The sequence below is a fragment of the Protopterus annectens genome, chromosome 10.part0 (genome assembly GCF_019279795.1).
Source record: "Protopterus annectens isolate FY-2018-M chromosome 10.part0, PAN1.0, whole genome shotgun sequence".
Lineage (NCBI taxonomy): Eukaryota > Metazoa > Chordata > Ceratodontiformes > Protopteridae > Protopterus > Protopterus annectens.
Window position 1 is genome coordinate 320,538,546 of NC_056744.1, and position 17,603 is coordinate 320,556,148.

The window sequence follows — 17,603 nt, forward strand, 5'->3', positions numbered from 1 at the left end:
AAAAATGGCAAATGTCCTGAGATTTTAGGACAAACATATTTGATGCAATAGTTGCATAAAACAGTTATTCTGTATCTGTTACAACTAAATGTGATAAGAAACAGAATAAGCAACTAAAATGCTAAAAGAATAACATTTTATTTAGACCAAAAAGTGATGTTCTGTCCTTTGTACTGGCCGTGGGTATGTTTTGCCATGCAAAATCTAAGGTTTGTATAAAAAATGTTCCACTTTGAGCATTTTAAAACGTGGCAACCCTAGATGCATCCAAATGGAAAAAAGCTAATCTATGTTTTTGTTTGTTAGATGCTTCAGATAAATCAGCTGCAAAAATACAGAATGACACAATAAGCACATACATGCCATTCATTAAGTTATTTTTATACAGAATGACACAATAAGCACATACATGCCATTCATTAAGTTATTTTTATACAGAACACAATAAGCACATACATGCCATTCATTAAATTATTTGTATACAGAATGACACAATACGCACATACATGCCATTCATTAAGTTATTTTTATACAGAATGACACAATAAGCACATACATGCCATTCATTCAGTTATTTTTATACAGAACGACACAATAAGCACATACATGCCATTCATTAAGTTATTTTTATACAGAACGACAAAATAAGCACATACATTCCATTCATTAAGTTATTTTTAGACAGAACGACACAATAAGCACATACATGCCATTCATTAAGTTATTTTTATACAGAATGACACAATAAGCACATACATGCCATTCATTATGTTATTTTTATAAAGAAGGACACAATAAGCACATACACGCCACTCATTAAGTTATTTTATACAGAACGACACAATAAGCACATACATGCCATTCATTAAGTTATTTTCATACAGAATGACACAATAAGCACACACATGCCATTGATTAAGTTATTTTTATACAGAATGATACAATAAGCACATACTTGCCATTCATTAAGTTATTTTTATACAGAACAACACAATAAGCACATACATGCCATTCATTAAGTTATTTTTATACAGAATGACACAATAAGCACATACATGCCATTCATTAAGTTGTTTTATACAGAATGACACAATAAGCACACACATGCCATTCATTAAGTTGTTTTTATACAGACTGACACAATAAGCACATACATACCATTCATTAAGTTATTTTTATACAGAATAACACAATAAGCACATACATGCCATTCATTAAGTTATTCTTATACAGAATGACACAATAAGCACATACATGGCATTCATTAAGTGATTTTTATACAGAATGACAAACTAAGCACATACATGCCATTCATCAAGTTATTTTTATACAGAACGACTCAATAAGCACAAACATGCCATTCATTGTTATTTTTATACAGAATGACACACTAAGCACATACATGCCATTCATTAAGTTATTTTTATACAGAACAACACAATAAGCACATACATGCCATTCATTAAGTTATTTTTCTACAGAATGACACAATAAGTACATACATGCCATTCATTAAGTTATTTTTTTGTAGAACGACACAATAAGCACATATGACACAATAAGCACATACGTGCCATTCCTTAAGTTATTTTTATACAGAATGACACAATAAGCACATACATGCCATTCATTAAGTTATTTTTATACAGAACGACACACTAAGCGCATACATGCCATTCATCAAGTTATTTTTATACAGAACGACTCAATAAGCACATACATGCCATTCATTGTTATTTTTATACAGAATGACACACTAAGCACATACATGCCATTCATTAAGTTATTTTTATACAGAACGACACAATAAGAACATACATGCCATTCATTAAGTTATTTTTATACAGAATGACACAATAAGCACATACATGCCATTCTTTAAGTTATTTTTATAAAGAATGACACTAAGCACATACATGCCATTCACTAAGTTATTTTTTACAGAAAGACACAATAAGCACATATGACACAATAAGCACATACACGCCATTCACTAAATTATTTTATACAGAATGACACAATAACTACATACATGCCATTCATTAAGTTATTTTTTATACAGAATGACACAATAAGCACATACATGCCATTCATTAAATCCAAAAAATGAAGTAGCAGGACACTGCCAAGATAAAAACAATAAAAACACTTTATTGAATAAAAAGTTAGCGCTTTCGGGATAACCCTTCATCAGACAAAACTTTTAACAATGAAGCTTCCATATTTAAAAAACAAACCATCCAATCATCTGCTTACAAAAACCCGCCTATTCTGCAGTGTAGGTTTAATGGGTAAAACATCATTGAGACCCGGAAGTCTATGTGCCATTAAATCCACTATCCATTTGGATTCCGCCAAAGCTGTTCTGTGTTTAATGTCCCCCCCCATCATTAAGTCTAATATTCACAATGCATCTAAACTTAAAACTATGTGTGGGATTCTGACTTATATGTCTGTATAGGGCATTACTCAAATCGCAGTTTCTTATATTACTCAAATGCTGTAAAATCCTTACTTTAAACATGTTATTCGTCATGCCAACGTAGAAACAAGCAAATACATGCCATTCATTAAGTTATTTTTATACAGAATGACACACTAAGCACATACATGCCATTCATTAAGTTATTTTTATACAGAATGACACAATAAGCACATACTTGCCATTCATTAAGTTATTTTTATACAGAATGACACATTAAGCTCATACATGTCATTCATGTAGTTATTTTTATACCGAATGACACACTAAGCACATACATGCCATTCATTAAGTAATTTTATACAGAATGACACAATAAGCAAATACATGCCATTCATTAAGTTATTTTTATACAGAATGACACAATAAGCACATATATGCCATTCATTAAGTTATTTTTATATAGAACGACACAATAAGCACATACACGCCATTCACTAAGTTATTTTTATACAGAATGACACAATAAGCAAATACATGCTATTCATTAAGTTATTTTTATACAGAATGACACAATAAGCACATTCATGCCATTCATTAAGTTATTTTATACAGAACAACACAATAAGTACATACATGCCATTCATTAAGAAATTTCTATACAGAATGACACAATAAGCACATACATGCCATTCATTAAGTTATTTTTTATACAGAATAACACAATAAGCAAAAACATGCCATTCATTAAGTTATTTTTATAAAGAATGACACACTAAGCACATACATGTGATTCATTAAGTTATATTTACACAGAATGATACAAAAAGCACATACATGTCATACATTGTTATTTTTATACAGAACGACACACTAAGCACATACATGCCATTCATTAAGTTATTTTTATACAGAACGACACAATAAGCACATACATGCCATTCATTAAGTTATTTTTATACAGAACGACACAATAAGCACATACATGCCATTCATTAAGTCATTTTTATACAGAATGACACACTAAGCACATACATGCCATTCATTAAGTTATTTTTATACAGAATGACACAATAAGCACATACTTGCCATTCATTAAGTTATTTTTATACAGAATGACACACTAAGCTCATACATGCCATTCATGTAGTTATTTTTATACAGAATGACACACTAAGTACATACATGCCATTCATTAAGTTATTTTATACAGAATGACACAATAAGCACATACTTGCCATTCATTAAGTTATTTTTATTCAGAATGACACATTAAGCTCATACATGTCATTCATGTAGTTATTTTTATACAGAATGACACACTAAGCACATACATGCCATTCATTAAGTAATTTTATACAGAATGACACAATAAGCAAATACATGCCATTCATTAAGTTATTTTTATACAGAATGACACAATAAGCACATATATGCCATTCATTAAGTTATTTTTATATAGAACGACACAATAAGCACATACACGCCATTCACTAATTTATTTTTATACAGAACGACACAATAAGCAAATACATGCTATTCATTAAGTTATTTTTATACAGAATGACACAATAAGCACATTCATGCCATTTATACAGAATGACACAATAAGCACATTCATGCCATTCATTAAGTTATTTTATACAAAACAACACAATAAGTACATACATGCCATTCATTAAGTAATTTCTATACAGAATGACACAATAAGCACAAACATGCCATTCATTAAGTTATTTTTTATACAGAATGACACAATAAGCAAAATCATGCCATTCATTAAGTTATTTTTATACAGAATGACACACTAAGCACATACATGTGATTCATTAAATTATATTTACACAGAATGATACAATAAGCACATACATGTCATACATTGTTATTTTTATACAGAACGACACACTAAGCACATACATGCCATTCATTAAGTTATTTTTATACAGAACGACACAATAAGCACATACATGCCATTCATTAAGTTATTTTTATAGAGAATGACACACTAAGCACATACATGCCATTCATTAAGTTATTTTTATACAGAATGACAGAATAAGCACATACTTGCCATTCATTAAGTTATTTTTATACAGAATGACACACTAAGCTCATACATGCCATTCATGTAGTTATTTTTATACAGAATGACACACTAAGCTCATACATGCCATTCATGTAGTTATTTTTATAAAGAATGACACAATAAGCAAATATATGCAATTCATTAAGTTATTTTTATACAGAACGACACAATAAGAACAAACACACCATTCATTAAGTTATTTTTATACAGAACAACACAATAAGCACACACATGCCATTCATTAAGTTATTCTTATACAGAATGACACAATAAGCACATACATTGCATTCATTAAGTTATTTTTATACAGAATGACACACTAAGCATATACATGCCATTCATTAAGTTATTTTTATACAGAATGACACAATAAGCACATACATGCCATTCATTAAGTTATTTTTATACAGAATGACACAATAAGCACATACATGCCATTCATTAAGTTATTTTTTATACAGAACAACACACTAAGCACATACATGCCATTCATCAAGTTATTTTTATACAGAACGACTCAATAAGCACATACATGTCATTCATTAAGTTATTTTATACAGAATGACACAATAAGCACATATGACATGCCATTCATTAAGTTATTTTTATACAGAACGACACAATACGCACACACACACCACTCATTAAGTTATTTTATAGAGAACGACACAATAAGCACATACATGCCATTCATTAAGTTATTTTTATACAGAATGACACAATAAGCACATACATGCCATTAATTAAGTTATTTTTAGACAGAATGACACAATAAGCATATACGTGCCATTCTTTAAGTTATTTTTATACAGAATGACACAATAAGCACATACATGCCATTCATTAAGTTATTTTTTATACAGAACAACACACTAAGCACATACATGCCATTCATCAAGTTATTTTTATACAGAACGACTCAATAAGCACATACATGTCATTCATTAAGTTATTTTTATACAGAACGACACAATACGCACACACACACCACTCATTAAGTTATTTTATAGAGAACGACACAATAAGCACATTCATGCCATTCATTAAGTATTTTTTATACAGAATAACACAATAAGTACATACGTGCCATTCATTAAGTAATTTCTATACAGAATGACACAATAAGCACATACATGCCATTCATTAAGTGATTTTTATACAGAATGACGCAATAAGCACATACATACCATTCATTAAGTTATTTTTAAACAGAAAGACACACTAAGCACATACATGCCATTCATCAAGTTATTTTTATACAGAACGACTCAATAAGCACATACATGTCATTCATTAAGTTATTTTTATACAGAACGACACAATACGCACACACACACCACTCATTAAGTTATTTTATAGAGAACGACACAATAAGCACATACATGCCATTCATTAAGTTATTTTTATACAGAATGACACAATAAGCACATACATGCCATTAATTAAGTTATTTTTAGACAGAATGATACAATAAGCACATACTTGCCATTCATTAAGTTATTTTTATACAGAACAACACAATAAGCACAAACATGCCATTCATTAAGTTATTTTTATACAGAATGACACAATAACCACATACATGCCATTCATTAAGTTGTTTTATACAGAATGACACAATAAGCACACACATGCCATTCATTAAGATGTTTTATACAGAATGACACAATAAGCACATACATGCCATTCATTAAGTTATTTTTATACAGAATAACAAAATAAGCACATACATGCCATTCATTAAGTTATTCTTATACAGAATGACACAATAAGCACATACATGGCATTCATTAAGTGATTTTTATACAGAATGACACACTAAGCACATACACGCCATTCATCAAGTTATTTTTATACAGAACGACAAAATAAGCACATACATGACATTCATTAAGTTATTTTTATAAAGAATGACACACTAAGCACATACATGCCATTCATTAAGTTATTATTCTACAGAACAACACACTAAGCACATACATGCCATTCATTAAGTTATTATTCTACAGAATGACACAATAAGTACATACATGCCATTCATTAAGTTATTTTTTTGCAGAACGACACAATAAGCACATATGACACAATAAGCACATACGTGCCATTCCTTAAGTTATTTTTATACAGAATGATACAATAAGCACATACATGCCATTCATTAAGTTATTTTTATACAGAATGACACACTAAGCACATACATGCCATTCATTAAGTTATTTTTATACAGAATGACACAATAAGCACATACATGCCATTCATTGTTATTTTTATACAGAATGACACACTAAGCACATACATGCCATTCATTAAGTTATTTTTATACAGAACAACACAATAAGCACATACATGCCATTCATTAAGTTATTTTTCTACAGAATGACACAATAAGCACATACATGCCATTCTTTAAGTTATTTTTATACAGAATGACACAATAAGCACATACATGCCATTCATTAAGTTATTTTTTATACAGAACAACACACTAAGCACATACATGCCATTCATTAAGTTATTTTTATACAGAATGACACAATAAGCACATACTTGCCATTCATTAAGTTATTTTTATACAGAACGACACAATAAGCACATACATGCCATTAATTAAGTTATTTTTATACAGAATGACACAATAAGCACATACTTGCCATTCATTAAGTTATTTTTATACAGAACGACACAATAAGCACATACATGCCATTCATTAAGTTATTTTTATACAGAATGACACACTAAGCACATACATGCCATTCAATAAGTTATTTTTATACAGAACGACACAATAAGCACATACATGCCATTCATAAAGTTATATTTATACAGAATGACAGAATAAGCACATAGATGTCATTCATTAAGTTATTTTTTTACAGAACGACACAATAAGCACATACATGCCATTCATTAAGTTATTTTTATACAGAATGACACACTAAGCACATACATGCCATTCATTAAGTTATTTTTATACAGAATGACACAATAAGCATATACGTGCCATTCTTTAAGTTATTTTTATACAGAATGACACAATAAGCACATACATGCCATTCATTAAGTTATTTTTTATACAGAACAACACACTAAGCACATACATGCCATTCATCAAGTTATTTTTATACAGAACGACTCAATAAGCACATACATGTCATTCATTAAGTTATTTTTATACAGAATGACACAATAAGCACATACATGCCATTAATTAAGTTATTTTTATACAGAATGACACACTAAGCCCATACATAGCATTCATCAATTTAGTTTTATACAGAACGACACAATAAGCACATACATGCCATTCATTAAGTTATTTTTAGACAGAATGATACAATAAGCACATACTTGCCATTCATTAAGTTATTTTTATACAGAACAACACAATAAGCACAAACATGCCATTCATTAAGTTATTTTTATACAGAATGACACAATAACCACATACATGCCATTCATTAAGTTGTTTTATACAGAATGACACAATAAGCACACACATGCCATTCATTAAGATGTTTTTATACAGAATGACACAATAAGCACATACATGCCATTCATTAAGTTATTTTTATACAGAATAACAAAATAAGCACATACATGCCATTCATTAAGTTATTCTTATACAGAATGACACAATAAGCACATACATGGCATTCATTAAGTGATTTTTATACAGAATGACACACTAAGCACATACACGCCATTCATCAAGTTATTTTTATACAGAACGACAAAATAAGCACATACATGACATTCATTAAGTTATTTTTATAAAGAATGACACACTAAGCACATACATGCCATTCATTAAGTTATTATTCTACAGAATGACACAATAAGTACATACATGCCATTCATTAAGTTATTTTTTTGCAGAACGACACAATAAGCACATACGTGCCATTCCTTAAGTTATTTTTATACAGAATGATACAATAAGCACATACATGCCATTCATTAAGTTATTTTTATACAGAACGACACACTAAGCACATACATGCCATTCATTAAGTTATTTTTATACAGAATGACACACTAAGCACATACATGCCATTCATTAAGTTATTTTTATACAGAATGACACAATAAGCACATACTTGCCATTCATTAAGTTATTTTTATACAGAATGACACAATAAGCATATACGTGCCATTCTTTAAGTTATTTTTATACAGAATGACACAATAAGCACATACATGCCATTCATTAAGTTATTTTTATACAGAACGACACAATAAGCACATACATGCCATTCATTAAGTTATTTTTTATACAGAATGACACAATAAGCACATACATGCCATTCATTAAGTTATTTTTATACAGAATGACACACTAAGCACATACATGCCATTCATTAAGTTATTTTTATACAGAATGACACAATAAGCACATACTTGCCATTCATTAAGTTATTTTTATACAGAATGACACAATAAGCACATACAGGCCATTCATTAAGTTATTTTTATACAGAATGACACAATAAGCACATACATGCCATTCATTAAGTTATTTTTATACAGAATGACACACTAAGCACATACATGCCATTCATTAAGTTATTTTATACAGAATGACACAATAAGCAAATACATGCCATTCATTAAGTTATTTTTATACAGAATGACACAATAAGCACATACATGCCATTCATTAAGTTATTTTTATACAGAATGACACAATAAGCACATACAGGCCATTCATTAAGTTATTTTTATACAGAATGACACAATAAGCACATACATGCCATTCATTAAGTTATTTTTATACAGAATGACACAATAAGCACATACATGCCATTCATTAAGTTATTTTTATACAGAATGACACAATAAGCACATACATGCCATTCATTAAGTTATTTTTATACAGAATGACACAATAAGCACATACAGGCCATTCATTAAGTTATTTTTATACAGAATGACACAATAAGCACATACATGCCATTCATTAAGTTATTTTTATACAGAATGACACAATAAGCACATACATGCCATTCATTAAGTTATTTTATACAGAATGACACACTAAGCACATACATGCCATTCATTAAGTTATTTTTATACAGAATGACACAATAAGCACATACTTGCCATTCATTAAGTTATTTTTATACAGAATGACACAATAAGCACATACATGCCATTCATTAAGTTATTTTTATACAGAATGACACAATAAGCACATACATGCCATTCATTAAGTTATTTTTATACAGAATGACACAATAAGCACATACATGCCATTCATTAAGTTATTTTTATACAGAATGACACAATAAGCACATACATGCCATTCATTAAGTTATTTTTATACAGAATGACAATAAGCACATACATGCCATTCATTAAGTTATTTTTATACAGAATGACACAATAAGCACATACATGCCATTCATTAAGTTATTTTTATACAGAACGAAAGCACATACATGCCATTCATTAAGTTATTTTTATACAGAATGACACAATAAGCACATACATGCCATTCATTAAGTTATTTTATACAGAATGACACAATAAGCACATACATGCCATTCATTAAGTTATTTTTATACAGAATGACACAATAAGCACATACATGCCATTCATTAAGTTATTTTTATACAGAATGACACAATAAGCACATACATGCCATTAAGTTATTTTTATACAGAATGACAACATACATGCCATTCATTAAGTTATTTTATACAGAATGACACAATAAGCACATACATGCCATTCATTAAGTTATTTTTATACAGAATGACACAATAAGCACATACATGCCATTCATTAAGTTATTTTTATACAGAATGACACAATAAGCACATACATGCCATTCATTAAGTTATTTTTATACAGAATGACACAATAAGCACATACATGCCATTCATTAAGTTATTTTTATACAGAACGACTCAATAAGCACATACATGCCATTCATTGTTATTTTTATACAGAATGACACACCAATCACATACATGCCATTCATTAAGTTATTTTTATACAGAACGACACAATAAGCACATACATGCCATTCATTAAGTTATTTTTTATACAGAATGACACAATAAGCACATACATGCCATTCATTAAGTTATTTTTTATACAGAATGACACAATAAGCACATACATGCCATTATTTAAGTTATTTTTATACAGAATGACACACTAAGCACATACATGCCATTCACTAAGTTATTTTTTACAGAAAGACACAATAACCACATACATGCCATTCATTAAGTTATTTTTTATACAGAATGACACAATAAGCACATACATGCCATTCATTAAGTTATTTTTATACAGAATGACACACTAAGCACATACATGCCATTCATTAAGTTATTTTTATACAGAATGACACAATAAGCACATACTTGCCATTCATTAAGATATTTTTATACAGAACGACACAATAAGCACATACATGCCATTCATTAAGTTATTTTTATACAGAATGACACACTAAGCACATACATGCCATTCATTAAGTTATTTTTATACAGAATGACACAATAAGCACATACTTGCCATTCATTAAGTTATTTTTATACAGAATGACACACTAAGCTCATACATGCTATTCATGTAGTTATTTTTATACAGAATGACACACTAAGCACATACATGCCATTCATTAAGTTATTTTATACAGAATGACACAATAAGCAAATACATGCCACTCATTAAGTTATTTTTATACAGAATGACACAATAAGCACATATATGCCATTTATTAAGTTATTTTTATACAGAACGACACAATAAGAACATACACGCCATTCATTAAGTTATTTTTATACAGAACAACACAATAAGTACATACACACAATTCACTAAGTTATTTTTATACAGAATGACACAATAAGCACATACATGACATTCATTAAGTTATTCGTATACAGAATTACATAATAAGCACATACATGCCAGTCATTAAGTTATTTTTATGCAGAACGACACAATAAGCACATACATGTCATTCATTAAGTTATTTTTATACAGATCGACACAATAAGCACATACATGTCATTCATTAAGTAATTTCTATACAGAATGACACATTAAGCACATACATGCCATTCATTAAGTGTTTTTATACAGAACAACAAAATAATAATGTACATGCCATTCATTAAGTTATTTTTATACAGAATGACACACTAAGCACATGCATGCTATTCATTAAGGTATTTTATACAGAACGACACAATAAGCACATACATGCTAGTCATTAAGTTATTTTTATACAGAATGATGCAATAAGCACATACATACCATTCATTAAGTTCTTTTTATACAGAACAACACAATAAGCACATACATGCCATTCATTAAGTTATTTTTATACAGAACGACACAATAAGCACATACATGCCATTCATTAAGTTATTTTTAAACAGAAAGACACAATAAGCACATACATGCCATTTATTAAGTTGTTTTTATACAGAATGACACAATAAGCACATAGATGCCATTCATTCAGTTATTCTTATACAGAATCACACAATAAGCACATACATGGCATTCATTAAGTGATTTTTATACAGAATGACACACTAAGCCCATACATAGCATTCATCAATTTAGTTTTATACAGAACGACACAATAAGCACATACATGCCATTCATTAAGTTATTTTTATACAGAATGATACACTAAGCACATACATGCCATTCATTAAGTTATTTTTATACAGAACGACACAATAAGAACATACATGCCATTCATTAAGTTATTTTTTTACAGAACGACACAATAAGCACATATGACACAATAAGCACATACGTGCCATTCTTTAAGTTGTTTTTATACAGAATGACACAATAAGCACATACATGCCATTCATTAAGTTATTTTTTATACAGAACGACACAATACATGCCATTCATTAAGTTATTTTTTATACAGAACGACACAATATGCACATACATGCCATTCATTAAGTTATTTTTATACAGAATGACACAATAAGCCCATACTTGCCATTCATTAAGTTATTTTTATACAGAATGACACACTAAGCTCATACATGCCATTCATGTAGTTATTTTTATACAGAATGACACACTAAGCACATACATGCCATTCATTAAGTTATTTTATACAGAATGACACAATAAGCAAATACATGCCATTCATTAAGTTATTTTTATACAGAATGACACAATAAACACATATATGCCATTCATTAAGTTATTTTTATACAGAACGACACAATAATAACATACACTCCATTCATTAAGTTATTTTTATACAGAACAACACAATAAGCACATACACGCCATTCACTAAGTTATTTTTATACAGAATTACACAATAAGCACATACATGCCATTCATTAAGTTATTCTTATACAGAATGACATAATAAGCACATACATGCCATTCATTAAGTTATTTTTATACAGAACGACACAATAAGCACATACATGTCATTCATTAAGTTATTTTTGTACAGAACGACACAATAAGAACATTCATGCCATTCATTAAGTTATTTTTATACAGAATAACACAATAAGTACATACATGCCATTCGTTAAGTAATTTCTATACAGAATGACAAGCACATACATGCCATTCATTAAGTGATTTTTATACAGAACAACAAAATAAGCATGCACATGCCATTCATTAGGTTTTTTTATACATAATGACACATTAAGCACATGCATGCTATTCATTAAGGTATTTTTATACAGAACACAATAAGCACATACATGCCAGTCATTAAGTTATTTTTATACAGAATGATGCAATAAGCACATACATGCCATTCATTAAGTTGTTTTTATACAGAACAACACAATAAGCACATACATGCCATTCGTTAAGTTATTTTTTTACAGAACGACACAATAAGCACATACATGCCATTCATTAAGTTATTTTTATACAGAACAACACAATAAGTACATACATGCCATTCATTAAGTTATTTTTATACAGAATGACACAATAAGCACATACATGCCATTCATTAACTTATTTTTATACAGAATGACACAATAAGCACATACATGCCATTCATTAAGTTATTTTTATACAGAATTACACACTAAGCACATACATGCCATTCACTAAGTTATTTTTTAAAGAAAGACACAATAAGCACATATGACACAATAAGCACATACACGCCATTCACTAAGTTATTTTATACAGAATGACACAATAAGCACATACATGCCATTCATTAAGTTATTTTTTATACAGAACAACACAATAAGCACATACATGCCATTCATTAAGTTATTTTATACAGAAAGACACACTAAGCACATACATGCCATTCATTAAGTTATTTTTATACAGAATGACACAATAAGCACATACTTGCCATTCATTAAGTTATTTTTATACAGAATGACACACTAAGCTCATACATGCCATTCATGTAGTTATTTTTATACAAAATGACACACTAAGCACATACATGCCATTCATTAAGTAATTTTATACAGAATGATACAATAAGCAAATACATGCCATTCATTAAGTTATTTTTATACAGAATGACACAATAAGCACATATATGCCATTCATTAAGTTATTTTTATGCAGAACGACGCAATAAGCACATACATACCATTCATTAAGTTATTTTTATATAGAGTGACACAATAAGCACATACACGCCATTCACTAAGTTATTTTTATACAGAACGACACAATAAGCAAATACATGCTATTCTTTAAGTTATTTTATACAGAACGACACAATAAGCACATTCATGCCATTCATTAAGTTATTTTTATACAGATCAACACAATAAGTACATACATGCCATTCATTAAGTAATTTCTATACAGAATGACACAATAAGCACATACATGCCATTCATTAAGTTATTTTTTATACAGAATGACACAATAAGCAAAAACATGCCATTCATTAAGTTATTTTTATACAGAATGACACACTAAGCCCATACATGTGATTCATTAAGTTATATTTACACAGAATGATACAATAAGCACATACATGTCATACATTGTTATTTTTATACAGAACAACACACTAAGCACATACATGCCATTCATTAAGTTATTTTTATACAGAATGACACAATAAGCACATACTTGCCATTCATTTAGTTATTTTTATACAGAACGACACAATAAGCACATTCATGCCATTCATTAAGTTATTTTTATACAGAACGACACAATAAGCACATACATGCCATTCATTAAGTTGTTTTATGCAGAATGAAACAATAAGCACATACATGCCATTCATTAGGTTATTTTTTCCAACACCCACTTCATGCTTTTCCTGGTTTTGCTGAGCCAGAGTCCCTCCCAGCATTCAGCAGGTATAAGGAAGAGAACTAACCCAGTAAGGGATGCCAGTCCATTACAGGACATGATTACATTCTCATATCCATATCTATATCTAGACAGGTAGATCTATAAATATCTATATCTATTGATATATATATATTTAAATAGAGAGAGATTGAGATCAATATATGTCAGTGTATGTGTGTGTGTGTGTGTGTGTGTGTGTGTGCGTGTGTGTGTGTGTGTGTGTGTGTGCGTGTGTGTGTGTGTGCGTGTGTGTGTGCGCGCAGGACACTGGACACCCATTAACAACCTATGCAGACACAGGGAGAACATGCAGACTCCAAATGGCAGGCATCATCTAGAGACTAAATTTGATAGTGAAGCTCTGTGTATTGTTAAGAGCTGTGCTACAATGGACCCGACCCACCAAGGGGTAGTCCAGTTTACAGAATGGAATACATGAGCAGGACTATCAAATTCTGGGTGGTCTTTTTGCAGGTGAAACACAGAAAGACATGTTCTGTTAAACTTTATCAGCAATACAAAGATAATCAGTAACTTGATAACAGGAACAGATGCAGATAAAAATGAGAAGTGGGAGTAAACAGCCTGAAGGAGGGCACTACAAGCATCAATTCTATACATTCAGAATTTTGCCTTTCAGCATGGTACTGGGCATAGTAAAAAGACCTACAGTGTACAACACATAATAAATAGTAATCAAACTAAAATATAATGCATACAGATAGTAAAGCATGCACTTACCTTAACAAGTATATAGGCACTCATTGTTTACAATTTTATTTATTTAACATTTGTAAACCGGGCAACTAGACTGGTACACTTCATGTATGATCTAGGTCATAAGGATAACGGTAAATACAATACAAAAATTTAGAGCAACTGATAATCAGACAGACACAGGGAGAGCATGCAAACTCCATACAGACCTGTGATGGTGAACCTTTTGGGCGTGGCGTGTCAATAATTTGGAAAATACCTATCTTGAATCTTCTGGCCTGTCACCCCCTCCCATGAACAAAAGAGGAACAATTCTTTACATTTAAAAAAAAATACAGTCCACTGATGTGTGCTGTTATGTATTATAAAAGTAAAAGAAAAATTGGTGACTTACAATAGAGGAAACGATATGTGCACTGATAATCAGGCTTAAAATAGTGCAACAAAAAATTACCCTACTTTTAACAGTAGTTTTGAATAATGCATAAGTGGAGGGTCACATATTTCTTGTATTTATGTTCTTTCAGTTTCTTTGGAAACCAGGTGTTGGTGAACGTTGGTGTGTCACCCAAAATGTTGTGCCATGTCATCATTGGCACATGTCATAGGTTCACCATCACTGATATAGACAGTATCCAGAAGTCAGAACTGAACCCTGGATCCTGGATCTGTGAAGCAGAAACTGCTATTGAGCAATAGAGATCTAGAACTCAATGCTGGTATACATCCACACATCACTTAGTAGTAAGCTACAACAATGTTACTATAAATTACCGCCTACTCAGAGGTGATCTGTGCCTGACGTACAAGGCCATGTCCAATCCGGAATTAATGGACATGCTCCACCTCAGAAAATCCAAATCCATCAGAGCCACGAGAGCAAGAGACTTAAACCTCAACACAGAAATAAATAGGACATGCTGGAGGGACAGATTCATAACCCAGAGGCTCCCTACACTCTGGAACAGAATCCCAATCCATGTTAGGCAGAGCCCCTCACTAACTCTATTCAAGAGAAATCTTGACGAGTGGATGGGAGATCCTAGGTTTACCCCGGGGGTCATCTCTGTGTCACTACTAGACAGAGGCACAGTAAACTAAACCCTAAAAGGGCGTAGTATTCTCATCCTAAGGGGTGGTGAAAGCCACACACACTCTGGCTAGGCTTATAAATGCCCTAGGGCAGATAGCCTAGTACGAACCTATGAACCTATGAACCTAATAAAATGGCAAAATTTGCATCAAACTTATCTAACCACTCACACCACTGTACGGCTCTCTCAAACCTATCCTGGCTAGAATTCACTCCTACCTCCAATTTACTCAACTCTCTATGGCCCATAAATTAATTTTTCAACCCAATAGCTGCCCTGCTCTCCAAACCATCTTACACACATATACCCCTATTTGATCCCTCCGCTCTTCCAAAAAAACCCTATTAAGTGCAGCCAAACTGAACAAGAGAGCAGGCCAATCCCTATACTCCTACAACATATCTAAACTATGGAATACCCTCCCTCCACCATTACGCCACTAAACTCCCTAAAACCCTTTAAAGTGGCACTAAAAATCTACTTGTTACAAAATCCAAGCTGTACATGTGATATACACTGTAAACCCCCTTAACTACATAACCCATTAAACAAGAAGCCGACCATGAAACTCTTCTCATTTCATTCTACATTCTACTCTAGTGACTAAGACCTTATTATCTGTCCATCACAATGTACCTAATTTCTGCTATGTAGTTTCTAACTATAATTTGAGGCTTTCAGATTAATATATAACATCTGCTGCAGTTATGTACTTTCCATGATATTTATTTATTGACATTTGTTGACCGGGAAAGTTCACTGGGTTATTGATCCATTTTCACTGGAGGCCCTGGGAGAAAAGCTCCATGGTAATACATTCAAAAATAAAGAACATTAAGAAATTTAAGAATTTAAAAAATATTTGCACATTATATACCATAGTGGTAGTACATTCAATATAGTACATTTAAAATGAACATATTTATAGTTCCATATTCAGGTAAAAATTCTCAGGTTTGGGTTGGAA